This window comes from Myxocyprinus asiaticus, chromosome 1 (genome assembly GCF_019703515.2).
Source record: "Myxocyprinus asiaticus isolate MX2 ecotype Aquarium Trade chromosome 1, UBuf_Myxa_2, whole genome shotgun sequence".
In the NCBI taxonomy this organism is placed as follows: Eukaryota; Metazoa; Chordata; class Actinopteri; order Cypriniformes; family Catostomidae; genus Myxocyprinus; species Myxocyprinus asiaticus.
Genome location: NC_059344.1, coordinates 54,030,566 through 54,056,265, shown reverse-complemented (window position 1 = coordinate 54,056,265; position 25,700 = coordinate 54,030,566). Strand labels below are relative to the sequence as shown.

At 43.6% G+C, this 25,700-nt stretch overlaps 1 protein-coding gene and 1 long non-coding RNA gene across 8 annotated transcripts in view; one reads left to right on the top strand and one right to left on the bottom strand.

Annotated features, from left to right (window-relative positions):
* LOC127441288 (uncharacterized) overlaps nucleotides 1–17,508 on the top strand; it is a 29,668-nt gene extending 12,160 nt beyond the window's left edge. Inside the window, exons 2-3 of the long non-coding RNA XR_007897286.1 lie at nucleotides 14,125–14,231; nucleotides 16,816–17,508. This is a non-coding gene — a long non-coding RNA (uncharacterized LOC127441288). The remainder of the gene's footprint in view (nucleotides 1–14,124; nucleotides 14,232–16,815) is intronic.
* Nucleotides 1–25,700, bottom strand: part of LOC127441137 (nuclear factor 1 B-type-like) — a 126,772-nt gene that overhangs the window by 61,147 nt on the left and 39,925 nt on the right. The window lies entirely within an intron of this gene.

Here is a 25,700-nt window from a genome sequence, read left to right as displayed (position 1 = left end):
ATGGCCTCACTCCAGCTGGGCCAGAGGCGACAGACAGCCACTGTTTAGCACCCATACACACATAGAAACACTTGCACACACCCACCCACAACCTAATTAGGATGTTGAGGGAATTATTGGATCATATAATGCCACATCTAAGGCGAGATCTTGGCCAGAAACAGACAAAGGAACAAAGAAAGCACTCATTTAGACTGCTCCACTGGCACACACTTTTTGGAACAAGACGGGGGGTGGGGGGTGGACACTGAGTTTAATGTGTCAAGACAAACATAAAAACTGACTCCCAACATAGCCAACTGATATCAGAGCACTTTTATAGTTCTACGACACCACTAATTTCAGTGTGCAAAAAAGAAAACCTTAGCATGGGATAGATACTGCAGATGTGTCTCGGTGCAACAGCACTATATTATCTGTGAACTGTTCTTGACTTTCTGTGCCCTGTCTAGTCTGATTGTCCCTTGATTAATGGGCAACAATCTTCTGGTGTCAAGCAAGGATGTCAATAAGCCAGTATAAGCTGGGGGATACAATTCAGAATGCATGTTAAGAAAATAAGACCTGCTGTGCCATTAAAGGTGAATCCTAGAAAATACTAGAAAATAAGGAATGTCGTCATGGTTACTGGTGTAACCTCCGTTCCCTGATGGAGGGAACGAGACGTTGGTGTCGATGTAGTGACACTAGGGGTCACTCTTGGGAGCCCGAGACACCTCTGGTCTTTGATAAAAGGCCAATGAAAATTGGCGAGTGGTATTTGCATGCCACTCCCCCGAACATACGGGTATAAAAGGAGCTGGTATGCAACCACTCATTCAGGTTTTACACTGAGGAGCCGATATAAGGTCCGGCCATTTCAGCGGGTAGTTCAGCGTTGTGGCAGGAGGGACCAACGTCTCGTTCCCTCCATCAGGGAACGGAGGTTACACCAGTAACCATGACGTTCCCTATCTGTCACTCACTCGACGTTGGTGTCGATGTAGTGACACTAGGGGTCCCTATACAAAACGCCACAAGGCTGAACTGTATTACGTGAACTGGCGGTGTGTGGTGGGCAGACTTGCTGTGTGCCTCATAGCCAGCGCACCAGGTCGACACGTAACCTCCCCCAACACAGTTATGAGTGTCAAACGGCCCTTTTTGGGGACAAGTCGACTACCCAGAGATAGAGACAGGCTTAGCGCAGTCGTGGCCTCTTTCCCCTTCTCTTTTTCCACTCCCTAAAAAAAGAAGGGGGATTATCTGACTGGGCCGCCAGGTCTAGTCGGGGGGTGTCCCTCCCAAGGGGAGGACACCGCGGAGACCACACCTCGCCCCAAGAGAGGGGGGGGTATTTAAATGGAAGAATACATCACATGGTCTTTCCAACCATGTGGAGAGCCTTCAAGGTAGATCCTGCCCAATGGGGGAGGAGTTACTACAACATGGAGACTGAGGGGCTCTGCCCAAGGAAGACGCAGTTTGCCAGTAGGGAAACGAACTAGCGGAAGATATAGATTGCATGGGGTTAGCCTTACAGGGAACCGCCACATGCGGAGCACCTACCCCAGAACCGGGCTCTTAGTTAGCGCGTGTACTGGGCCGGCAGCGAGTCTCTCCGAAAACTCGACTGCCACAGGGCTCGGAGGAAGTCAACCAGGGAACAACTTTTGTGAACACTATTGGGAATTAACAGCGCATGTCTTCAGCTCAAAAGGAGGTGGAAGGCGCTATGTGCAAGCGATACACCCAGCCGGCTATCCCGGGCTTATCCGCTTGTGTTGCGTGCCACTACCTGGGACGAAACCGGTTCCACCCGGAGGTTGTAGAACCTTGCAAAGGTGTTGGGTGTTGCCCAGCCCGCTGCTCTGCAATGTCTGTTAGAGAGGCACCTCTGGCCAGGGCCCAAGAAGCCGCTACACCACGGGTAGAATGGGCTCGTAGCCCTACCGGGGGCGGCATGTTTTGGGCGAGACATGCCATAGTTATGGCGTCAATGAGCCAGTGGGCGATCCTCTGCTTGGAGACAGCGCTTCCTTTCCGCTGTACACCACAGCAGACAAAGAGCTGCTCAGAGATTCTAAAGCTCTGCGTGCGATCCAAATAGATGCGTAAAGCGTGCACCGGACACAGCAACAACAGGGCTGGGTCTGCCTCCTCCTGGGGCAGCACTTGCAGGTTCACCACCTGGTCCCTAAAAGGAGTGGTGGGAACCTTGGGCACATAGCCCGGTCGGGGGTCTCAGGATCACGTGAGAATAGCCCGGACCGAACTCCAGGCACGTTTCGCTGACAGAGAACGCTTGCAGGTCACCTACCCTCTTGATGGAAGTGAGCGCAGTCAGGAGGGCAGTCTTCAAGGAGAGTGCCTTAAGCCCGGCTGACTGCAAAACTCAAACAGGGCTCTCTGTAGACCCTGAAAAACTACAGAGGTCCGATGAGGGAACAAGGCGTGGCCTGGAGGGATTCAGCCTCCTGGCGCCTCTTAGGAATCTGATGATCAGATCATGCTTCCCTAAGGACTTACCGTCGACTGCGTCATGGTGTGCTGCTATGGCAGCAACGTACACCTTCAAGGTGGAAGGGGACAGCCTCCCTTCCAACCTCTCTTGCAGGAAGGAAAGCACTGATCTGACTGTGCACCTCTGGGGGTCTTCCTGATGGGAAGAACACCACTTAGTGAACAGACACCACTTAAAGGCATACAGGCGCCTCGTAGAGGGAGCCCTAGCCTGAGTGAACGTGTCTACCACCGCAGGTGGGAGACAGCTTAGGTCTTCCGCGTCCTGTCCAGGGGCCAGACATGGAGATTCCAGAGGTCTGGGCGCGGGTGCCCGATGGTGCCCCTTCCCTGAGAAAGAAGGGCCTTCCTCAGGGGAATTTGCCCGGGGGGAGCTGTCACGAGGAGCGTGAGGTCCGAGCACCACGTCTGGGCGGGCCAGTAGGGTGCTTACCAGGACGAACTTCTCCTCGTCCTCCCTGACCTTGCACAGGGTCTGTGCGAGCAGGCTCACTGGGGAAAATGCATATTTGCGAATGCCAGGGGACCAGCTGTGTGCCAGCACGTCTATGCCGAGGAAGGCCTCGGTGAGGGCGTACCAGAGCGGGCAGTGGGAGGATTCTTGGGAGGCGAACAGGTGCATCTGTGCCTGACTGAATCGACTCCAAATCAGCTGGACCACCTGAAGGTGGAGTCTCCACTCTCCCTTGAGGGTAACCTGTTGTTACGGCGCGTCCGCCGAAGTGTTGAGGTTGCCCGGGATGTGAGTGGCTTGCAGCGACTTGGTGCTGCTAACTCCGTTGGAGGAGACGGCGGGCGAGTTATGACATACAGCGGGAGCGCAGACCGCCTTGGCGGTTGACATATGCTACCGCTGCCGTGCTGTCTGTCCGAACTAGCACGTGCTTGCCGTGGATCAACGGCTGGAACCCCCGCAGGGCGAGCAGAATTGCCAGTAACTCGAGGCAGTTGATGTGCCAACGCAGCCGCGGACCCGTCTAGAAGCCGGCGGCTGCGTGCCCGTTGCCAACAGCGCCCCAGCCCATTTTGGAGGCGTCTGTCGTGACCACGACCAGTTCTAGCGGAACACCTGCTCGTGGAAACGAGAGGTCGGTCCAAGGGCTGAAAAGATGGTGACAGACCGACGTAATGGCCACGCGGTGTGTCCCGTGGCGCCATGCCCGTCTCGGGACTCGAGTCTGGAGCCAGTGCTGAAGCGGCCTCATATGCATCAACCCGAGCGGGGTGGCCACCGCCGAGGACACCATATGCCCCAGGAGCCTCTGAAAATGTTTCAGTGGAACCGCTGTTTTCTGTTTGAACGCCTTCAAACAGGCCAGCACCGACTGGGCGCGCTCGTTCGTAAGGTGCGCCGTCAAGGAGACTGAGTCCAACTCCAAACCGAGAAAAGAGATGCTCTGAACCGGGAGGAGCTTGCTCTTTTCCCAGCTGACCCGAAGCCCTAGTCGGCTGAGGTGTGAGAGCACCAGGTTCCTGTGTGCGCATAACCCGTCTCGAGAGTGAGCTAGGATTAGCCAGTCGTCGAGATGGTTGAGAATGCGAATGCCCACCTCCCTTAACGGGGCAAGGGCAGCCTCTGCGATCTTCGTAAAGATGCGAGGAGACAGGGACAGGCCGAAAGGGAGGACTTGTACCGATACGCCTGACCCTCGAACGCAAACCGCAGGAAGGGTCTGTGTCGAGGAAGGATCGAGACGTGAAAGTACGCATCCTTCGGGTCTACCGCCGCGAACCAATCTTGATGCCGGACGCTCGCTATAATGCGTCTTTGCGTCAGCATCTTGAACGGGAGTCTGTGTAAGGCCCGGTTCAGTACTCGCAGGTCCAAGATTGGCCGCAACCCACCGCCTTTTTCCGGTACTGTACCGGCGGGTGGGGCCTCGCGGCGGGGTGGAGCTTGAGGTGCCACACCACATCGTGGCCGTGCTGAGTCCGAGGACATCGAAGCACTTACCTGGCTCCTTGTGACCACCCCCGGAACAGCCTGGGACGGGGGAGGAAGAGGCCTGTCCTCATGACCCGTGGAGACTGTCACATCAGGGGTGGATTTGTGCCACAGCTGGGCGCTCAGGGCGGGAGACCGCCGCTGGAGCGCCAACCTGCCAAATGGAGTGGTGGACGGTGGTCGTGATGCCAGCCGTACACACCGAATATGTGACCCAGGGAACAAGGAAACCACTCTTGCGGAGCTCTTGAGTACTGCAGCCACTTGGGCATGCAGCGCAATTAAATGCAAAAGGTAACAAAAAGAAGATCTGCTTACCAGCTCCAGAGCAGCGGGTTTCGTTGTCCCTGGGTCGCCCGTCTCAGGGGCGCTTCGAAGACCTCCGTGGGTTCTTCGGTGCCGACTGTGAGACGGGTGGCGTCGGCTTCCTGCGGTGGGCTCCACGCCGGGGCCGGGCCGGAGGGGCGGGCTGCGGCGGAGCCGGTGCAGTCACCGCAGGGGGACGCCCTCGGCGATGAGTAGATGGGGTGCAGGATCTTGAGCCACGCCGGGGCAGGACAAGCCGGCTAGCATCCATCTACTGCTCTACCATCGAGAACTGCTGGGCAAAGTCCTCGACGGTGTCGCCGAATAGGCCCGCCTGGGAAATGGGGGCAGCAAGGAATCGTGTCCTGTCGGCCTCACCCATCTCGACCAGGTTGAGCCAAAGGTGGCGCTCCTGGACCACTAGTGTGGCCATCGTCCGCCCGAGAGACCGCGCCGTGACCTCCGTTGCTCGGAGAGCGAGGTCGGTCGCCGAGCGCAGTTCCTGCATCAATCCCAGGGTGGAACTACCCTCGTGCAGTTCCTTTAGCGCCTTGGCGGATTTGCAGGAGAGCCATGGCGTGCAGGGCGGAGGCGGCTTGTCCAGCAGCGCCGTAGGCTTTGACCGTCAGAGACGACGTAAACCTACAGCCTTGGACGGGAGCTTTGGGCACTCGCGCCAGGTGGCGGCGCTCTGCGGGCATAGGTGCACCGCGAGCGCCTTTATCCACCGGGGGATTGCTGAATAACCCTTGGCCGCCCCACCATCGAGGGTAGTGAGAGCGGGGAAGCTGAAAAGATCGGGACCGGGCAGTAAAAGGTGCCTCCCGCGACCTTGTCAGCTCTTCATGCACTTCCGGGAAGAAAGGAACGGGGCGGGGCGTGGCTTTGAGCGGCGTCGCGAGCCCAGGAACCAATCACCCAGCCGCGAGGGTTCAGGGAAGAGCGGTGAAATCCACTCTAACCAACGCTCGCGGCTGTCCGGGAAAGCATGTCGTCATCTCCGCGTCAGCCTGTGACTGGGCGATCGACCCCGAAGGGAGGAGCCCAGCTGAGGCTTCCGACTGGACGAGCCCGCTCTCCGATGCTGCGCTCGAGAGCTCATCACTTTCGCGGGCTCCGAATAAGAGGTCGAACTCGCCATGAGACGAGCCGGCGGACTCACCCGGAAGCCCGATCGGGGCAGACGAGCGTGCTGGGGTATGGGAGGTCCACGGGGGGATACCCGGCGGAGGTGGTCCCATTGGGGTCCCCAAATCGCCCCCAGTGCTAGCCGCGCTGGCCTCAAACCCGTGGGTAAAAGGACCGAGGCGGGAGCCTCTGGGGTGGCTCGCTTCCTTACGAAGGCGAGCCGTGACCGCAACATTGCCATGGACACATTCTCGCAATGAGAATGTGACCATCCACGAACGCTGTCTCCGCATGAGCAGTGCCCAGACACGAAAGACAGTGATCGTGACCATTAGAAGGCGAGAGATAACGAGCACAACCAGGAATAACACACAATCGGAAAAGCATCTTTAAAAAGACGCGTCTTTAAAAAGACGTTCCGTGTGTGCGCTCTTTTAGAGAAATATATACTCTTTTAGAGGGGAAAAATGCTCTTTCAGAAAATATACTCTCTAGTTTTTCTGCCGAAGTGCCCAGGGGCGTTCTCTGCAGTGCACCAGTGCAGAGGAGGGAGAAGCCGCTGAAATGCACCGTCAGATCCAGCAGGTGAATGAACAGTAGTATTCAGCTCAATGAGCATGACCGTTCGGCTCCGAAGAGAAAATCTGAATGAGTGGATGCATACCAGCTCCTTTTATACCCGTATGTTCGGGGGAGTGGCATGCAAATACCACTCGCTAATTTTCATTGGCCTTTTATCAAAGACCAGAGGTGTCTCGGGCTCCCAAGAGTGACCCCTAGTGTCACTACATCGACACCAACGTCGAGTGAGTGACAGATAGGGAACATCATGTCATTTGGCATTTCATTAATGTGCCTAATTTTTATATACTGGAATAGTCTTTAGAGATTGATGCCTGAACCCATCTGAAGTAGATCAAATGTGGAGTGTGGAGCTCCCTGCAGCAGATGTTGATTTGCACTTCCATCTTAGTACCCTGACAGACCTTCCCCTGGACAACCTTTATCATATACTCCGGCCCCTACATCAAATGTATGTCAACTGTGCTTACTTCTGCATCATTTACAGTTGACATGTATCTGAAACCTCTATGGCAGGAGCGTCAAGATAAGGGCTGGTACACTTTCTAATGCAAACATGCCTGAACATCACAAAGTCCTGACTCAAGTCTCTAGAGTCTCTGTTGCCCTAAGTCCCAAGAATATTCCCAGTTAAGACTCTTAAAGACTTTACCATACTTAGCTCATTGCCAAACTAAGCTACGTCAGTATAAGAAGCCAATGGAGTTTCTAAGATTAGCCTGCAGCCATGAGGGATTCTGCCCACAACTGCTGTAACACTACCAGGTAGGGACTTAAAACAGCTCAAGGAATGTAAACCAATTTTTTTTTTTTTTTTTTTCAGAACATAACTGAAAACAGGAACCCCTTCCAATTGTTCTGGAGTAAAAACTGCTGGTAACCAGTTAATATTGCTATTTTGTTAATTTTTTCACAAAACTAAAGACCAAAGGGTTTATCACATTAAAATTTCAGAATTACACCACTTCCTGTTGCCTGAAAAAATGAGGCTTCTCTCTTTATTGTTGAACATGATAAGCCTGTGCTTTGATTCTGAAGGAAACCGCTGCACCCCATTTCTTTGTCTATTTGCACATTGTGGATGTCGCCTTCCGTGACATGCTAAAGGCATGCCTTTTTGACAACTACTGTATATCTAATTACAACATATAAATGCTTCATCTAGATGTTATTTACCTGCTTATCCCATTTCTATGCCAAGGATGCACCTTCTAACAAGCTTTCCCTCCTTTGCGAAAAAAGTTAATATTAGGAATGCATTTAGAATTTAATGAAAAACATTATTTTATAGAGGCCATTGTACACTGTATCACGTTATTTACCGTTCTTTTGTTTTGTTCTAATCAGTTTTCATTTGGAACGGAGACCGCGGAAGGCCAGAGCGGGAACAAGAATATACTGTTTCTGCTCAGAACTAACAGAAATAAAAAACATTTAGTTTTTAGTCCCTGCTACCAGGTACTATGTTTTAGCAGTATTCTATTTTGTATGGGGAAAAAACATGTCTGAATGCCCTTAAAACATAATTTAACCATGGTTTTATCATTAGGTGGTAAACCAATGGCCTTTTTGTCAGGTCTGCATTGGCTGATTTTTGACATCGATAGCTGTTTGTCAAAGTTTTTCATGGATAGATATGTCTTTCAGCTTCTATTAATTCTTGAGATATTATTCATAATGCTTAATGAGTGTAACGCCACCAATCGCTAAAGTATATGATATTTCCAACAGCTTTGCAGAGGCACTTTTTCAGGTTCCCCTGAAAAAGTTTTTCCTGTGAAGAGCGTCAAAAAGCCAGTGGTTGATGATTAATACCAGGATAATAAAAGGAGTCTCTCTCTTCACTCTGGAGAGCGCACACGACCGCCGCAAGGTCAGCAAGCAGGCGATCAGCCAATCGACCGGTCTTGCCGCAACAACAGCCTCAAAGAACCCCGGCTAGCCCTCCAGAATGGAGAGACCCAATCCCATAATTCACGTGGCAGGATCCCTCGTCCCTGGCAGACGCTCAGGCAGGCAAATCCTCCATGTGCTTCTTTGGCTTGCCAGGGTGGCCTTGGGCTTCAACAGTAACATGTGGTTTGGCTCCAGTGCTGAGTTTATATGGGTGATGGTGAGAGGAGGAACCGCTAAATGAATTTCAGATTCTGTTGTTCTAAAACCATAAACAATTTTACACAAAGCCTGGCATTAAGGAATGGGATCCTGGCTCAAACTGAGGAATGCTTCTAAAAACAATCCTATTATGCAAACAGCTTTGTCTTCATCCTTCTGTAACCTGTCAATCACTCGAGTAAATGACTTGCATCTACTTCTGGTGAATTGCCGCTTTCCCATACATGTCATTGTTAGAATGTTCCATAGGTCATTTGATCCCATTTGAGAGATTTTATGTTTTTCAGTGCAAAACATTAAAAAGAAATCATTAAAATGCAGGATCATGCACTGTCTATTTCATTCTGTGGTTCCTCTAAAATGTTGCAAATCAGGTTCTATTTAAGCAAACATATAAGGATAAAAGGAAGCTTGTGGAGAAGTTGCAAGACCTTCAAGAACTGCAAAGAGTATCAAACTATTTTATAATCACACGTTGTCTACAATAAGAGTTACAGCAGGCATTCCTATGCAGTGTGGCATAGGCCACCCTCCTTCGCTTTAGGGGCTGGAATGCAAGAGGTCTTTGTGTGTGGTTCAGTTTTTTAGGGAAAGTTGCCAAAGCACTAAAATGATATGAAGAACAATGCCCAGCTGTCATGCAGCCTAATTCAGAGGGCTGTACATTCACCTGCACCTACAAAGGTGTTTTTTCTTAGCAAACCTCCCAGCATATGCTTTGAGGGATAGAGTGGCAGAGGAAGCTGGGAAAGGCTTAAGAGAAAGGAGGGAGGACGCAAGAGGCAGTGGTGGGAGGCCTGAGATGTTAGTTCACGGTTTTTGTTCACTTGACCTCAAAAGGCAAGTTCACATGTTAATCACATAAGAGCTCTTTTGTCCGACCGATGTAGCCTCTCCCTTGTAAAAATGAAGAGGTGGAAGTGGTCTGAGACCCAACAGCCAGCTTTTACAAGGGCCAGCTCAGGAATTTCCCATCCTGCATTTTTTTTTACTCCTGTTGTTTTTTTTTTTCTGCCACTTCTTCTGCTATTTGTGACTGTCTACTTGACTTAACAGTAAGAGACTTTGAGAGACTTTGGACTCTCCTAACAGCTAAACCTGCCTCCTTGCCCTTCTGTTGTCCAAGCATGCAGTTTTCAGTTTATTTTGCAATGCTGATAAATGGGTCAAGGGTAAGCACGATGTCATGTGTGAGAAGTGACCGGACACTTCTCTAGCACTGCTCAGGAAGGCAAAAATCCTGATGGAGAGTGAGACATTCTTGTTTGCATTTGAGTAAGGCCCTATTATTTCCGTGATGCAGAAAACGTGGACAAAATCACGGAATCCAGTCATAAAAATAGAATTTGCTATAAAACATGGAATTTCACCGAACTTGACATATTTGATTATCAAAAGGCTGTGATTTAATAATATACATTTACTCTAGATGTGCTGCGCACTTCAGTGTCAATGAACGCTCTGTTCTCTATCATATACTGCACACAGAGAGCGTACATGATGCTCATGATGAGGTGTTTTCAGTGTGTGAGTGGCTTAGTCTTTCAGCTCTCATTCATTCACTTTGAAGCGTCCAGCACATGCATACTTTATATTTATTTAATCAAATCGCAGTCTTTTGTGGTTTAATAATTGCACTAGGCCAAATGGCGAACTGCTTATGTGGAGGTTAGAGACCACAGACAAATACACACTGAAACTCAAGGGCCTCACACGGTTTTCCACCAAATAAAAGCTTGACTTAGCCCTAACTGGACGTGTGAAATTAAAACATTACAACTACTTAAGGCTGGGCGATAAAACGATATTGATATTTATCTAAAATCCTCGATATCGATGAAAAACTTTCGAGTAATTTTCGATTTTTAGCTATGTGTTCTACATCTATTCTAGACAATCAGATCAGGTGACACAATTTTTTTTTTTTACTTTAAAACATGGAGTTCAGGAAAAAATGGAAAACAGTGAATTTGGGAAAAATAAAATAAAACAGCGTTCACAGGGCCCTAGTTTTGAGGGACAAGATTCAGAGATAGGTTTTAAGGAAAAGAAGTAAAGAAAAGGAACCCTGCTGAAAAGACCAGCTTAGGCCAGCATGTATTTTCATACTAGTCAAAACTGGTTTAAGCTGATTAGTACTGATTTTGTGCTGGTCTAGTTGGTGGACCACCATAGCCATGCTTTTCTTGTTGGTTAAGCTAGTTTACACACCAGCACACCAGCATCCAATGTCATGGACCACTATCCATAACACAACAAAAGGTGAAGTCCTTGCTGGTCTTTTCAAAAGGGAAGAAGAGGTAAGTGTAGGCGTGGTGTGATCTGATATAGTTTTTCATTACCAAGCCCCCACCCCTCCAGCACAACCCTGAAGACCTCCAGTGCATGAACACTTTGCCACTGTTCTAGACAACAAACACATTGTTTCCATTGAGTCACTACTGCTTGTTGGGAGATCAGGGCTCAAAGGCACACCCGTCTCTTCACCAAGAGAAGAATGCTTAGGGCCAGAACACTTTTTAACTTCTTTTTACAGCCCAGCTACGCTACCTTCGTGTGCATTAATTATTATTGCCCGCAGCAATTTTCCATCATCTAAGGAAAAACCCCAGCAACATTTTTACTACCCTTTTTTTCTCTGCCCTATATGGTGCTGCCATAAACATGTAGACATTTGATCAACTCAGCTTTTCATTTAGTTACACAGTGTAACTGCACATATCATGCATATTTATTGACATGGCCAGTGCTGGATGTGTCAGTTTAATTATAATGCAAAAGTTTCTCTACCAGAACTATACTGTTTTATACTGTAGTAGCTACCAACACGTTCCTTTCACAAATAGAAACAATAACATGTTATAAATGACAATGGAAACAAATTCCTTCACTCTCCATTATGTGTGTTTGCTAAATGTTCACCAACATTTTTTGCATAGTCTGGGGCGCACTAATAAATCTAGAAGCAAACCAGGAATGAATCCACATGTTTTAGACACTCGGCTACAAGTTCTATAACTCACACTGCTCTCCAATCATACAGTGTGTGGGAAAACACTGGCCATTTGTGTCTATCCAATTAGGATTGCTTTTGCACACGTAACTAGACTGTGACCAATGTAAGAATCAACAGGCCAGAAATGTGTTTCCCCCCCAATACACCTTTTCGCTTTATAACATTAATGGGCTGATGCTCAAGTGATACTCCCCTAGTGCTTGGTGAAGCTTCCCTGCCGAGACTGTAAAATGTTATCTGTACTAGAGCTGGACATGCCTTTGCATCATGGGAACTGGAGAGGATATCAAAGAGTCACCACTGGATTTGACACAGTAATTCACACACTCGGCAACTGCTCACATTAACGCACACCCCAACTTTCAATACAGACTGTGGGACTATATTTTTCTATGAGAGAGGCACTTTTTCCTAATGTTCCCAAGAAGTGAGGTCAATGTCGCTGCTGACACCAGTGGCAGCAGGGCTTCACCCAGAGACCCAGGCAGTTGGCAGAGGTGTTGCAACATTTCCCATCCGTGGCCCAGGGCCCTAATCCAAGCCACTGAATTTTGGCATACTTCACCTGGAATAGCCCAGGCCTCCATTTGTAAACATTCACCATGGCAAACTCAGGAGGCCATAGTGTCACACCACTAAACGTACAGTAAACGGATCCTCAGCAAAGTTAAAGCTGCGTCAGAAGGAAAACGGTGGGGGAAGAACCTTCATTTAAGCTATTCATGCTGAGCACACAAAGGGCGGGGCATGCAAGGTGGGTTTTTTATCATTTGAAAGAATTATACAGATGGTATGTCACCATATGGAATTCCTTTTACACATAATGCATTTCCTTCATGGAGACGGTCTGTGAGAGGCCATATAGCATTCCTACAGGGAGCACCTTTTAGGACTGAGAAAAAACTTCACTGACTTTCAGTGCACGTGGGGTGGGGGTGGGGGCCTCTGGCAGGGGCGGTCTCGTTGCGCTGAAATATGCCATATGCACTCGTTGAACTGGGGCCTGCGCAGGCTCCTCTCAAGGTTATTAGAAAATTCTGCACACCAAGTAGCCAGAGCAAAAACAAACAGTGCAGAAGCAAACTCCTAGAAAGTTCTGCCACAGGTTTCTCAAGCATGAAGTCTGTGACTTGCTGGGAAAGAGAAAACTTTTGAATACATTAATATAGTCAAATTAAAACTCACATTATACTTTGCATTGCCTAGTTTGTTGTATCAGTGTTCACCCAGAAGCGAAAATTATGTCATCATTCATTCACTCTCATGTTGTTAGAAACCCATATGTAGGCCCTGGTATCGATACAGATTTACTGATTTGATTCACAAGCTCTCTATTTGATTATGATTCAATCAGTTTGATTTGATTTGATTCAATTCTGATTAATTTGGGTATATTTCAGTTATAATGTTCATTTTGCTTACATAAAAAAGCAATTTTACATTTCTCAATACCAATTTGATACCGCAACAGAATAATAACAAATTTAAGTAGACATTGTTTCAACTTAAGTAATTATTCAAGCTAAGTAAACAGAGAAACAAATAAGCACTAGAACAATTCAAAACAATGAAACAAAGATACAAATTAAGAAACCTGTTTTACATTTTTTAACAGCAATATCTAGTATTCAAGTCATGAAATGTAACACAAAACTACTTAAATTACTATACTTCACTGTATGATTAACATACATTAATACTTTTGAAAGCTACTTAAGTTATCCAACCAAGAGCATTAAGTGATTTTCTTGTGTTCTTTGTTTTTGATTAATATTAACAAGGCAGGTCTATTAAGCTGCATTTACATTTTAAAGGCACGGTCGCTCTAGGCTTTGAGCACACAAATTTGTTTCTGACATCCTAACGGACCAGGATATGATGTCACGTAGGAGAGCTTCTGGTTTTAGTAAATAACACTTCACTAATAACATGTTATAATAAAAATTTCACTTTCCAGCAACAATAAAAAAAACACAGCTTTGAAACATATCCTTGGAATTGAGCCGAGTGGTCAGTGTGTGACCTTTCAATCTTCTATTGGTCACGCGTCCTCTCGTCATGCAGATTCGCAGATCAGAGTTGAAACTTTGGTAAGCAGCATTGTCCGAAATTTCTCCGCATGAGCTTGCATTTCAGGTCTCCTGCGTTTGGATAAGTTTGAATGGGAGTGAATGGACGCAAAGTGTAGTGTGACCACCCCTTAAGTCACAATTTTAGTGGTGTATTTTTTTTTTTGTGCCGCAGTTTATGTTCTCTTTAGACACAAAGTTTTTAAGTGTATTTTACTGTTTATGCACGCATCTGCATAACCAGTTTTTTCCTATAGAATGAAAGTGAATGGTGACTGAAGCTGTCATTCTGTCTAAAATCTCCTTTTATGTTCCATGGAAGAAAAAAAAAAAAATCATATGGGTTTGGGGTGAGGGCAACAACATGAGGGCCAGTAAATGATGACATAGTTTTCATTTTTTGGGTGAACTATCCCTTTAATGTGTCAGTGACACTGTAACTATGATTGTCTCCATCCCAGATAACAAGAGCTGCTGCCTTTGACACTAAGCTTCCTTTCCCTTCAAAGCAGCAAGTGGAGGGGTTGCGCATCCGCTGCTGCACCCCTGGGCCCTCGTCCACACAAAGGTAGGAAACGACAGCCACAGCCGCTTGCATTGTGACCTGGTCTCTAAATCACATCTTGTTTCATGCGCCGCTCTTTATGCAAGTTTTTACAAGAGGAAGCCATGAACACAACAGCGGCCTGTAAAGGTATCTGCCCATAACTGTTAGAGTGCCCAGGACAACCAGGCAAATAATTAAGTAACGCCATGGCCTATTGCGGCGGCATTGAGTTACGGTGTGCTGTAAACAAAACCTGCACATCTACAGACAAAAGTCTCTGAAAAAAGGAAATGGATACTATCAGACCAAGATAGTAAAATCAAAGACAAGGTTCAGATAGTCCTACACAAACAAGGTGTGCTTCATTGACTAGAACCCACAACGCACTGTGACACAATCAAGTCGGACTCCCTACACCACAACTACTTTTTTATTTGAAATCATCTGAATATTTTGCAATAAAACTAAAATACTGTATATTGTTTATATACTTATTAGGGCTGAAACGATTAGTTGACGTTATCGACAACTTCGACAATGAAGAACTGTCAACAAAAATGTTCATTGTCAAATAGTCATTTGATCTCATTTAATGTAACATAAGATCACATTAAACTCTAATGATGATGCGCGAGAGCAGCACTGCAGCTCGCACCTGACTGAAGAGAAGAAGAATTACACAGCTAACAGTCCAGATGCACTCCAAACCTTCCAAAGAGCTTCAGGTGAAGTAGATCGCAAAGTATGAGGGAATTATAATGCAAAAATACAAAATAAGTAAATACAGAAGCACTCTCGTTGTGGAATAAGCGGAACAGGAGCTGCCGCTCCACTGAAGCAAAACTTGCGTGTCGAGCGTCTTTAAAGGAAACACCCCGGCGTTACATCTTTAATGCAGTTATTTTTAAAGTGTTATAGCTTTAATTAAGTTCAAATAATATGGAAGCAAGTCATGTAAATATCAACAATCTCCGAAACTGGCATTTCTCTGTAAAGTCAGCGCCTCTTCTATGAGTTGCGCGAATGTGCCGATCTAAGGGGAAGAGATTGAAACTTCACCAGGCTGATGCACACTCTGTCGCTCTGATTATAACGTGATGGCTCGCGACTTATTGAATCATAATAAATGTCATTGTGCATTTCTTATCGTGAAGAAAATTGGCAATACACAGCTTTATAAATAAGAGAGAGTTTGTTTTTGGGAGTTAAAGATGGATTGAAGTGAACAGAAAGGTGAGAGAGGGTAGTCTTCGCCCCATTATACACTGCAACAAAATACGTTTTTGATTTGTTTTTGTTTTGGCTTGTTTTCCAATTTAATATCTAAAACTACATTTACTTTAGGAGCTATACTGCAGAAGAAAAATTTGTTATCTGAGAATGTTGAATATAATATTAAAAATACAAATATTTTAAAATATCTAAAAATCCTTTAAAAAAATGCATTCACCTGAGCAGCAACATTATTTGCTTTTAGAGAACAGATCTTGAATATAAGTATATTTTGTCTTTACTGCACTCGCAGAAATATAACCAAGTGAAAAAATTCACTTACATACAAAATACACTTATATTTAAGAAACATTCTCTTAAAGCATGTTTAAATATCTTATATGTTGCTTCTCAAGTAAATGTATCTTGTTTTAAAGATTTTTAGACAATTTTAAATGGAAAACAAGACAAAAACACTCGATAACAATAGGATTTTTTGCAGTGAATTTCTTTACTGAATTAAACTTAATAAAAAGTATTTTTTTCCCCTTTAATTCAGTGAATGTCATTTAGAGGTATTTTTAAAAGATGATTTTGTCCTTTTTATTGTTAGTAAGCATGTTTAAGACAACCATTTAAGTCGGCGCACAAGCTGAATAATCGGTTAAGAGCTAATGATTAATCGTTGCAATAATCGCTGAATAGTCGAATTCTAATAATCGTTAGATTAATCGATTATCAAAATAATCATTAGTTGCTGCCCTAATACTTATAATCATCAACTTGAAATCAATAATTTTATATTTGTCCATTGTTTTTCATTTGAAAATGCTTCAGGGGATTGTAGTTAATTCCCACATTAAAGACATTAAGTATACAGACCTTTGTCTTCTCGTCCATTTTTCAAACACTTTTTTGCTTCTTTTGTAACATTGTGATTCACCTCAGGGCAGGTTGATTTAGTTCATAGCTTAGAACTCTTTTATGAAGGATTTTATTAAATCACTATGGAAAAAATGATTGAGAAAAATACTTCCAGAACCAAGACGGCTGAAAAAGTGGGCTCTATTCCATTTGCCAGTGACACTAGTGGTGCAGAAATTACACACTTCAGCTTTAAATCTTAAAGTAAAACAATGTGCCACAGCAGACATTTTTAGAAACATTCCTGACTTGCAAGAATTGGTAAGCAGGAAAGTATATGAACTGCTGGGGAACTCCTGTCAGCCTGCTCTCATTAGGGGATGGTTAACCTGTCAACATTCCTCCCCAGGCCTGAATACAGGCCTACAATGATAGGCAGTAAATAAACAAGCAGGTAAATGAATTGGTTCCTTTGCATTAACAGACCATTAGCACCTCATAAAGAAGCTTTTTTCTGTTTTTACTACAGATTAACCCCCGTCTTCATAAAACCAGACCAAGGAACTCATCTGCTGCAGGTATCTACCAGAGCAAGACCTCACAGTAGGAAATGGGCTCGATGAGATCAGATTTAGGAATCCTGGTCTTTCCAGACCCACAGACTCCAGAAGAATGGGATAGGACATGAAGGGCCATTCATCATCACTCAATCATGCCTCATGCCATTTCACCACACCGTAAATTCTTGGTGCACAAGGACATGGAAGTTAGGAACTCCAGGTCCCTGGTCTGGCTCACATTGTCTTGAGGCAAGATTTGAAAGAGGCTGAACAGTTTCATGTGATAGTCTTATCAGAGACTGTTTAATAGAAGATACTGTAAACTATGTCATAAAGATAGATGACAAAACACAGTTGTGTTCTAATTAATAAAGTAAAGAAACCTCAGCTTCAATGAGGAACTGACAACGGTAGAAGATGTCACTCCAGGACGTTGACTCCAACTGATCGATTTGACCAGATGGAGAAGAGGGGTGATTTCTAACTCATTTAGCTTTGGTTTTATTAGCTGCCGTCACTGGTTGCTCTTTGTCAAATTAAAAGGTCTTGAGTACTTGAGTGGGTTGAAACAAAGGCAATAATTGTTCTATTTTTATTGGAAGTTGTTATCACTCCATTTGCCAGGCCGACTGATAATATGCCACAAGCAGAAGTTACACAACCCTCCCAACTATCTGAAGTGGGAAGGCTTAATGACAAACCAGCCAAACCTGATGGAACATTACAACAAGTAAACAATTTGCTATCACCGTATTTAACCTTGGCAGCTGCGACTAAAGCTCAGTGAAAGACGTCTAGAGCATTAACCCACAGCTGCTGTGGACTTGAATCAGCACTTCAAAAAACACTGGCCTGGGTCATGGGCATGAGTGCGGAGTGCTTTAAAAGACCAACATAGTTTCATTTATAAAACAGGGCTGCAGGATTGAAAATAATGATAATCAGTTCTCCATATAACTCTTTTAAGAATCTGTTTTTGGTGCTATGTGCAAATAGCAGAGTAATGATTTTAGCAGATAAGACACATCTTCCAAAACACTTAACAGGTTCTAAGCAGCCTCCACCACAATACACACTTTCACATACAGTGGAAGTAAATGGTAACAGTCATTCTGCCTTACATATCCTTTTGTGTTCCACAGAAGAAAGAAATGTGTTCGGAACAACATGAGGATGAGTAAATTATGGAATTGTTCCATTCTTCGGAACTCAGCATGGCATTGTTGTCATTACAATTGGTCCAGTAGCTCAAACCTGCTTCAAAGTATACAATGTCATCATAATGTTTAGTTTTCTCACCAAACAATCACTGCATTTCTGTTCATGGTTTGACTAAATTCAGCTATTTGAATCAAACCTGCACCTTTTGAAGAGCCAAATTATCCATGTAGGAATAAGAATAAGTAAATCTGGTTTATGTCATATTAGCTTGTATACATTGTCTTTGTTAAACAAAATAAGGAGAATGGGGCCCTGGCTAACAATAAGCTAACTCTCAAAAATTGTCCATCAAATCTGAGTAGGGCCAACTCTAATGGAGCACATGAAAGTCTTGGTGTTAGACTTGGTTTACATTCAGTCTTAGTGGTTTTTACTGTGTGGAGAGAGGATAAGCATCAGCTTCACTTTATCTCTCTGCCTGCACCCTGCAGAAGATATAAACATTTGTGTAATCAGGTCTTAGAGGCCTCTGTTGGATAAAGGGTGGGAGCATGCTGCCAGGACAGGGGGTCACTACAGTAGGCTATACTCCAAGTCACTGAAAAGCTGATGCTTAAAGGAAAAGTTCACCCAAAAAACAAAACAATTCTTATGTGGAACACAAACCCAAAAGTATCATAAAAGTAGTAAATGCAATTTGTGCGACATATTCCACATCTTTTGAAGGCATGCAATAGGTTTTGGTAAAAAAAACAACAAGAAATGTAAGTAATTTCTGTTAAAATCTTGCTGTCCTTTGCGCATTCATAAGCACAATGAGAGTTCACAGTGGCATGCGTGAGCTTCTCTCCTAGTGCTCATGAACACACAATAGACGTCAAGATTTTCACTGAAAAATTACTTCAAATTTCAATCTCAAATTTCTTTTGCCTTCAAAAGACTTGGAATACGACACAAGTCTGTGGACTACATTTATGATACTTTTGGGTCCTTTTTTAAGCTTTAACTTGAGGCACTATCCACTATCATTGTATTGAAAAAACAGGCAAAAGTTTTCATTAAAACATCTTTTGTATTCCACAGATACAAAAAAGAAAGCTGTAGAGGTTTGGAATGAGTCAATTATGACAAATTGTCATTTTTGGGTGAAAATTTTTTTAAAAAGAACTTGATGAATACCATGGCTGAACAACTCATTTTAGACTATTAAAAATAGGCCCACATTTACGTAAGGTGCTTAAAAATGTTAAATATTCCTTTTTAATCTTGACAAAGTTCTTACAATGATCTTCAACCTCACTGCCCTAAAAGACAAACCACAAACTCCTCACCACCCCCGCTGCCCTTGCTTGCCAGCAAAGAAGTGGGCACTCATCCTATGTCCTCTCCACAACAACCAAAGTTTTAATATGATGGCCAATCCAAGCTGATTAAGCATCGCAGAGCAAAAACAATGATGTCCCTGGAATCTCTGGGAGCCTCTTTCAGGGGATGGGAGAATGAAAGAGCTCTCTGTTTTACCTGATGACAGACGTCTGTAAGTGAGATATGTCTGCTCATTCAAGCGCAGTGCCCAGCACAGCTCCCAATGCAAAGCTTATCGTAGCGCAAGTGTACGCGTAACTTTGAAAAGCACCAACACGGCAGTGACGTACACATGTGTTTGGGTCAAATGTGCAGGTGGGTAGAGTGCAAGCAGACCTATCTAATAAAATAAAAAATAAAAATCTGGGTTGTCATTCAATTCATCATATTGTATCACTTTACATTTATTGAATTGCGAAATTTTTAAATGGAGTTTAAATATCAATACAGAATCGTGAAATAAAATACACTGCAATAATATTACATTAATAATATTGCAATAAAATATCCACCCCCCAGAACAAAACAGCCTCCAAAAAAACATTTAAATATAGTTATCGTTATAGTTTCAGTAAAGTTACCGGTTGACCGCATTGCCTTTCAAAGTATACTATTTTTACAGCGAGTGAATACGAATGTGTTCGATGCATGTGCACTAGGACTGCTTTGTGATACTCTTTTAGAACAGCCAACTGCAGGCACGTGTGCAGATGATGCACACAGATGAGGAATGTCTGTGAAAATCTGGGCCACATGTGGACAGTCCACGCAGACTGTGCTGATGACAAAATTTGCCATCGCGGACGATCAATAATACAGACAACCAAAGTATACCTTGGCCTTGAGTCTTTAGTCCATTGTCCCGCAGGGTACTGATAAAAGAGGGGAGAGAAAGAGTTAAATGCTGAGAGCCTCTGAAGCTTGACATTCATGTATGCAGTGCAGCTTACAGCTATTGAGCAGGTGACTCTCAACTCTAGAGCCTGGTATGCAAGCTCATTTCATGATTACAAGTACATGCAAGTGAAAAAGCTTTCAGAGAAACAAAGGTTGAGTGAGATGGCGGGAGAGCCATGTTTGGTTAGTGGAGGTATACATTAGCTTAGCTTTCAGTGCTTTAAAGGAACAACCCCTCTGGACACACATTTCAGCGGAGTTGGTGGATTCATCAGCTTCTAAAAACAAACACACATTTTCTAATAGACTCCAAAATTAGTCAGATATACAGTAGGTGTGCTCCCTATTTTTCAACTCATAAGAAAGATTGTGAACAAACATTCTCCCATACATACTCAAAAGGGCATATTTCCATTTAGACACTTCACACTTAACAATGCGCCTTGATTGATCAGATTACTATTCGATTAGTGTATCCGATATACACTTGGCCACTTAAATGTGTCTCCACAAAAAAGATATAAGTGCTATACGCTAATATAACAGTTCCCTTCTGTGATGGTGCTAATGCCACTTTATGTGGCTTATAAATACAAAAAACAGCCAGGTCTCCTAAGCAACCAAATTGGCCCAGTTGCTAGGGAGGGTAGACTCACATGGTGTAACCTCCTCGTGGTCACGATTAGTGGTTCTTGCTCTCAATGGGGCATGTGGTAAGTTGTGCCTGGATCACAGAGAACAGCATGAGCCTCCACATGCAGAGTCTCCACAGTGTCATGCACAACAAGCAATGTGATAAGATGCGCAGATTGACTGTCTCAGAAGCGGAGGCAACTGAGACTTGTCCTCCACCACCCGGATTGAGGTGAGTAGCCATGCCACCACAAGGACCTATCCCCCTGGAGCAACCTGGAGTTAAGTGACTTGCTCAAGGACACAATGGTGGTGGATGTGGGGATTGAACCAACAACCTTCCACTTACCAGTTCAGTGCTTTAGTCCACTACGCCACCACCACTCACCTCACAACATACCAACATGCCTCACATTTGCATTAAAACTCATCATTTTGAGACAGTATCAGATTTTGTATCATTCCAAGATATCACAGTCCCTTTCCCTGTCCTTATTCCTGCTTTCAATTTGAAGTCTGAAGAGCCATAATGGCTGCCGTATTTTTACAGTTGGCTGATGCATATGGTGTGTGGTATCACTTGGGTTCCACATTTGGGTGAGAGGAGGAGGTTGTGGGATTTATTTTTGCAAAGCTACAACAATAGTGCTGGTTTATATTAGTTCCTGATTTGAGTGGAACGGCCTCAGCCACCAGAACATGAGATGTACATTCTCTGGCTGCTGAAGGGTCACACATTACTGTGGCACATGACAAACATCATGTTGTGGGAATTATGATCTTGTAAAAAAATAATTGCAATTCACACTGAGGTTTATTGTTCGTTTAACAGGCTCAAATATAAAAGATCCTTTAAAAGAAATTTCACTATAACTAGTTCACTTGTCTATTGTTAGGGATTTACAAAATATCTGTGATCATATTGGTATTGACCAATATTAGTGTCATTTTGAATATCAGCACTGGTTTTATTAAACCAATATTGCAAGCATATAATGTCAGGTCTTTTTTTTATTATTCAACCTGTATGCTCATTTTCTATGACAGGTTTTAAAAGTACTAAACCGATATCCATCTTTTCTAAAGCACATTATAATGTTAAGAATACTATCAGCCCTCATATCAGTTATCTGCAATAATATAATGTATAATATTGGCCCTTGTACCTTGATTATTGGCCATAAAATTTAATATCGACTTTATATCTGTTATTGGACATAATATAATATCGGTCCTCCTATCAGTTATCAGTTATCAACCTCAACATATAATATCCCCCATTGTATATAATATCGGCCTTAATGTCGATTATTGGCCAAAAAATATAATATCTGCCATTCTATCGGTTAACGGCTATAACAAAAAATATCGGCCCTATTGGTTATCAGTCATAACATACAACATCCCCATTATATACAGTACTTAGTTTTGGCTCTCTTGTCAGTTATAAAAAAAAACAAAAAAAAAAACAATATTGGCGTTAATGTCGGTTATCATGTAATATCTGCCATCCAATCGATTATCGCAATAATATATCAAGCCTCCTACCAGTTATATCAGCCATAGCATTTAATATCCTCAATAATATATAATATTGACCCTCATGACAGTTATCGGAAAAAAAGCATATCATATCAGCCTTAATGCAGAATATCGGCAATAACATAAAATATTGGCCGCATATCGGTTATCATATAACAGTTTTTGTTTTTTTGTTAGTTTTTTTTTAATAAATCAGAAATCTATTTTTTGTGGTAATTAATATTATGCCACAATTTCTGTTGATTGAGCTTAACTTTCACAGAACCCGGAACAAAAAACAAAAAAGAATTATCACTATCATATCGGCCAAGATTTCTATATCGGTGCATCCATTTCTACTGTACAAGTAATCTTCACTTCTTATATATGAATAAAACCCTTTTTATATTCTTAATCCTCAACAAACAAAACAAATGTAAGAACAGCTTGATCCTATCAGAGCCATTTTGTCTTTGAAGGATTAGATTTACTAGCCATACAGCATTACCTGAAGCTCCTTTTCCATCCAAACCAACACCCTTCTAAAAATGTATCTGTACGTTCACTGCATCACATGCCTTTTCACCTATGTTCAGATTGTGCTCGACTGCTTGTAGAGTTTTCAGGTTGCCTTTGTTTGCCTCTTCTCTTATTAACGCCCCTCCTAAACTAATCTCTCCTCACAAAGCTCTCCATTTTGTGTTCCTTTTTAGAGATAATGTTACACGCAACCCAGACACAACATGCAGGGCCCGGTGGGGAGAAGGGGGTGGCTAATGGGGGAGCATAGGGCCGATTAGCGCACTTCCGTCCTCCTAAGCATGCAATATATGTGCACTCCGTTTACTCCCTCAGTGTGTGCTTTGTGCTGTAACACCGGAAGAGTGGGACGAGCAAACGGCCGGTGAGAGGAGATTATGTCAACTTGCAGGAATGCAGATGGCCAGAGCAATGGTACATGGAGTCAAATAGTTCAGAAGTAACTTGTGCAACTCATAATTCATATTCCTGATCTGTAGATATTTTAATACTCTTTTCATTACTCTCCTTACTTGAACTTCCTTACTTCCACGCTAAATTCGTGATTTCAGCAAAACTTGCCACACAGGTACAACATAAATTTCAGTACTTGCAGCAAAATGTGCAATTTTGCATTATAAAAAAAAATCTACACATGGATAAAGCAATTTAAAAAGTGCCACAGAAAAGTTTAGCTATTTAAGTTAAGCTTTAGTATCATTTGCATACAGTTATGCAATGATATTTCAGACATTTAAAGCTAGGGTGTGCAATCTTTTCCAGAAACATTTTTTGTTATCCTGGTTGAAAGTCTCTTCACATCCTGATAGCAATCAATAATTTAAGTGGTCTAAATGTAAATATATATATATATATATATATATATATATATATATATATATATATATATATATATATATATATATCTTCTGTGGAAGGGACAGGACTGAAAAATTATCGACCAGTCATTGCATTCGGTCTGAATGCAATTATAGGATGTCCTTCCTGTCTGTCAATCTATATTTGCATACCGCCGCATAACTTGTTCGTGCAGACAACCACACATCATCAGCGTGGGTTCCTTGACGCTGTGCAGAGCGAGCGCGAGAACGGAAGGCGAACCACAGCTACCTTATGTTCCTCCTGAGCCACCAGTAAAAGGAAACAAGAAAAGAAAGACCGTGTTAGAAACTTCTACAACGAAAAAACGTCTGGATCAAGAGCATGCTAAAAGCAGAATTAACATTGGCATTGCTTTTCCACGCTGTGGCAACTGCGGGACTCAAAAGGGTCTGAAAAATGATGTCATGGTTGCTGTTTTTCTTTTGGACAGGTAACTACATGGTTTGATTTGTTTTTGATATATTTTGTTAATATAATGAAGTATTTAGCTCACGTAGTTTGTGTACCTTTACAAATTATGTGTGGTAGAGGAGGCATGTCTTTGGAGACACCTCTGAAGTGAGGGCAGGCTCTATTCTTTCAAAGCTAGCTTGCTAACTGCTAGCCTCTCCGGATTACACACCCTAGCTTTAACTTGTCCAAATACTTTATATGGAGCCACCGCATGTATGGTCTTTATTATTGCAATATGCTTTGAACAAGCTTAGCAACAGCATCAATTTGAGTTGGAAATATCTGCAATCATTCATATCTCTGCCCACAAATGTGGCCCTGTGCATGTGTAAAGTTCCAGTAGATGGCTATCAAGAGAACTAAGGGGACTTATCTTAAACACAAATGTGCTATGATCTTATCTGCCGTGTGAGTTGTTTGTCACTGTTGACATGGAAGCCTGGAGTATAGTGTGAGGGTTTGGAGTTCCCCTACACTGATATCCCAGTGAAGTGAAATGGCCAAATGGGTTTGAGTACGTGTGTGTCCGTGATGGTTGAGAAAGGGTTGTGCTGAGAAGCTACCTTGACCCAACATTTAGCTATTTAGCTAGCCAAAGAATTTTTTTTTTGACCAATTACTGCCCTGATATAAAATTATTGTTTTTAATTTATCAGAGTTTTCATCAGTGATTTAAAATTTATTTTCTTTATGAATGATTGCAATTTATAATTGTTTATACACTCGAGTTACTATATTATTCCTCAAGAGCCCTCACACAATTCGAACACTACACACACACTTCCCTGAGGTCATGTGCACACACGCACATACTCTTTCTGCACAGCTTCTCAGGTGACCACTGGCCTCAGGGTCATTAAGCGTGTGTCTTCATTCTTCTTCCTTGGAAAAAAGGAAGGGGGAAAAAGGGGAATTTTCTCATGTACAGGAAAGGGAGGGACGAGAGAGAACCTCACATAGTGAGCTAGAATGGAAGAGAGTGAGTAAGAGAGGGAGAGCTGACAGGATCTTTTCCTCAGAGGAGTGGTGATGAGCCCTTTGTTTACACAGGTGTTTTACGAGCTTGGCAGATTAAGCCTCGCGTTCCGCAACATCTTACTTTAAATACTGCAGTGCAGCGCAACATACTGCATTTCCAAACCACAAAATGCACAAAAAATACTTGATGTTTAACAACTAAAACTGTTTGACCTATGAAAAATAAAATAATCATTTTGCTGGCAGGACAAAAATGGTTATTGTTATTGGGCTCAAGACAGCAATTACAAAATTCATGTCGTTGTTGAGGGTTTAAATTTTACAAATAGCTACATAACGGGAAAAAGTGGTACATTTTTGTCTATTTCCTCATTATATATCCCCCTATATATGACAAAAACAAAGGCATCAAAACCTTATTGGC